The sequence below is a fragment of the Octopus bimaculoides genome, chromosome 3 (assembly GCF_001194135.2).
Source record: "Octopus bimaculoides isolate UCB-OBI-ISO-001 chromosome 3, ASM119413v2, whole genome shotgun sequence".
Taxonomy (NCBI): domain Eukaryota; kingdom Metazoa; phylum Mollusca; class Cephalopoda; order Octopoda; family Octopodidae; genus Octopus; species Octopus bimaculoides.
Window position 1 is genome coordinate 82,644,903 of NC_068983.1, and position 3,446 is coordinate 82,648,348.

The 3,446-nt window shown below is 32.6% G+C and overlaps 1 long non-coding RNA gene across 1 annotated transcript in view; it reads left to right on the forward strand.

Annotated features, from left to right (window-relative positions):
* LOC106869856 (uncharacterized) overlaps positions 1-1,764 on the forward strand; it is a 59,776-nt gene extending 58,012 nt beyond the window's left edge. Inside the window, exons 3-4 of the long non-coding RNA XR_001409446.2 lie at positions 1,044-1,203; positions 1,427-1,764. This is a non-coding gene — a long non-coding RNA (uncharacterized LOC106869856). The remainder of the gene's footprint in view (positions 1-1,043; positions 1,204-1,426) is intronic.
* Positions 1,765-3,446: the final 1,682 nt, after the last annotated feature.

Genomic DNA, 3,446 nt, shown 5'->3' on the forward strand with positions numbered 1-3,446 from the left:
TATATCTGGTCTGTTTGCCTTAATTTCTCTATCTGTGTGTATTGGCATATCCCAGAGTATGGTTGCTTTCTCGTTTTCTGTGACCTTTCTGGCGTGTGTTTATACCATCTTTTTTCTGTTGTTATTCCATAGTGTTGGCATAGCTTCCAGTGTATATAGGTCCCAGCTCTGTCGTGTCTGTGAATATATTCCTTCTTAGCCAGGACTGGGCAGCCAGAGATAATATGATTTCTTGTTTCTTGTCCATCTCCACATATTCTACAGTTACTTGTTATATTTCTTTTCATTATGTGTTTTTGGTAATTTATTATTATTATTATTATTATTATTATTATTATTATTATTATTATTATTATTATTATTATTATTATTCAGTTAGTTAGTTATTTTGAAAACTAAGGTTGTTATTTGATAGAAGTGGTAAAAGGTAAAGTAATACTCCGCTCGGTATTTAGAAATTCCCCTTTCCAGTTCTGAGTTCAAATCCCTCCCGGATCAGTTTTGGTTTCATGCATCCCGAGTCAATAAATTAAGTGTCCGTCAATAAATTTTTTTTACCTCACTCCACCACCTTTATGGTCTACTGAGAATGCTAAAATAAATTGCCATTATGTTTGTTGGGAGACACTAGCTGAACTTGCTTCCCAGCATTACTTCAAGGTCACAGAGTTAAAGACAAGGAAATCTGCAATTCTATGGTGTTCACGCCATTTCTAATAGCATTAAAAGAATAAGTGAAATGAAATGGTTTCAACCAGAAATCAAAACCGTTCACTAGAAGTTTTCCCCGTGCCTGCCTCAGCAGTATGAAGTACCAGTATCAAACATTAACCTCAATCAACCTTATTTATTAGTCTTCTCTCCCTTCATTGTCTCTGAGTATTTATCTTCCCATCTGGATCACTGGAAACTTCAAATTCAAGTTCTTCTCAAGCAATGTTATATATTAAAAAAATTAATCTCCAAAGTTGTCGTCTTGTGTTGTAATCTCTTTAAATCTTTTAATCTTTCTGAATTTTTATCCATTTCGTTCCCAAACTCAGACCATAAGCATACGTATTTAACTCACTCCACTGCAATTGAAGAAATAAATTGGGACAGATGGAAGCAGAGAACGGTAAAATACTAAAGAAATTCAAAGATAGTGGAAAGAAATCTTTAAAGAAAATACTGAGCAAAAGAAGAAGGAAAAGAAGGAAACAGGTAGTAAAAGAAAAATAATACTGTGAACTTTAAATTCATTTCAATGAGTTTATAGAAAATCTTTTCTTCAGTTAAAGTGATATTTTTTTACATTTTTTTTATCATTCCTGCGTTGTAGTTTTATTTATTAATTTTTCTTATTTCGAATATTATTTTTCATTTTTTTTTTTCTTTTAGTTATTCACATCTCGCCATTAGCTTTGAATATTGTTTCTTTCTCAAGTGGTCTTAGATTCTTCAGAGGACTTGATCTTGAAAGAGCTGTAATGTTCTTTAAGAAGAAATTGTGAAGCTGGTATGAGGATCTAAGAAACTGTGTTCGCGATTAAGGAGAAGACAGTTAAACAATTGTGGGCATCTAGGAAAAAAAATAGACAGGAAGTTTACAATGAGCAGTGTTACCTTGGAAACAAAAGAAGAGACTACAAATCGAGATGTAAGCATTGAGAATTTAAATTTAAAGCAATGTTGTTGAAATGAGATGAGTTTTCAAGAAATTTTCATGCGTTAACAACGATTTTCGAGTAGCCATATTAGTAATTTAGCTATCTGAGAAAAATCAGAATGAATGAACAATAAAAAAAAGAAAAAAGAAAAGAAAAAGGAAAGAGAGATCGTATTTAATTTTAGTTATCTGTGATAGTTTTTGCTGATATCGTTAAAACCAACTTTGTGGAATACCCTTAGTTCCTTTTAGCCTCATGAGTCACTTTTTCTTAACAAGTTGAGTTTGAAAGTGCTTCTTTGCGTCTACTATTTTGTTGGAACAAGACAACGCCAACTTCGTGAAAACAGAACATAGAGATGAGAGCTATTGAGCAATATATTCTCCATATGTATATTCACCTCATCTTCTATAGAAAATTCTAAGCAAGCTTTTTTATATTACTTTGTCTATAATAATTGTAAAATGCATGCTTAGAATACAATAATACAATAATAATTTTCCAAAATATTGATTAGGTCAGGCCTCTACAGTAAATTGACAGAATGAAAAATAACGTCATTTTCATTGAAATAATTATAAGAATTATTTGTGATATTTAAAAAAAATATTCTCATCTATACTTTGTTTCGAACAATTTAATACATAGCCAAGTATTTTATTTCCCTGCGTGTATAATCTTACTGTTCAGGATTCTAGCTGGGACAATTTACTTATAAACTAAGGGTACATGCGTTAATGGAATAATGGATAAGAGTTTTTGTGACAGTTTAGAAATAATGGTTTCTAGTACGACATCCAGACTGGTACTATGTTAGTATCGAGGAATAAAACACTCGATGTTCGAAGATCAAACTAATCAAAACACTTGTATTTTAACATTGTTCTTATCTATTGATGAACTTAATAGCTTGATGAAATATAATTTTATTAATAGTAAATCAGTTCAGACATTTACGAATACAATTAATGATTTTCATTGATCGGTTTCTAAACGTGTAAAACTTCAACGGTACTTTCATAGAATATTGAAGGCACTTGTTAATTTCACAAGACCATCACTCTGTGAATGGAAAGTTTTACTTCGGTCTTGTTGGAAGAGCAAGGCCTATTGTGACTGTAGAAAATAAAATGTGACAGCCTCAGCTACAGTGACTTCATTTAAAGGTGCTATCTGCCAGTCTTGCTTTTTTTCGTCTAATTTCCTTTACTTTTTCAGCAATCCTCAGCCTCTCCCCTCATTTTTATAAACCCGTTTGTTTCCAGTTTGCAATCAACGGCAATGTCCTCCGACCATTTGATATTTGTGTAATGAGACTTTATATCTTTCTTGCGGAAAGGGATGAGTAAGTCAATTGCATTGACACCAGTATTCAACTGTTACTTATTTTATCGACCCCTGAAAGAGATGACATCAAGGTCTGCCTCGGCGTCATTTGAACTCAGGACGTGAAGACGGATGAAATGCCTCTAAGCAATTTTGTTCGACATGCTAACGAGATTCTGCTAGCTCGCCGCCATCATCACTCTGTTTTATATTAAACAGGAACGGATGAAATGAACGTCACTAACTTTAATAGTAGCTCACTTTGCATATTGTGAAAGCAAGAAAGATCGTAAGTTTTTTTTTATGCACTTGGCGATAATTGAAACTTCAAGTGAGGACATTGAGGAAGTTAAGAGGGGTATGGTTAATATGGTAATAAGTAATATTTGAGTAAAATTAATATACATGAGAGACTATACACACACACACACACACACACACACACACACACGCATATATATATATATATAT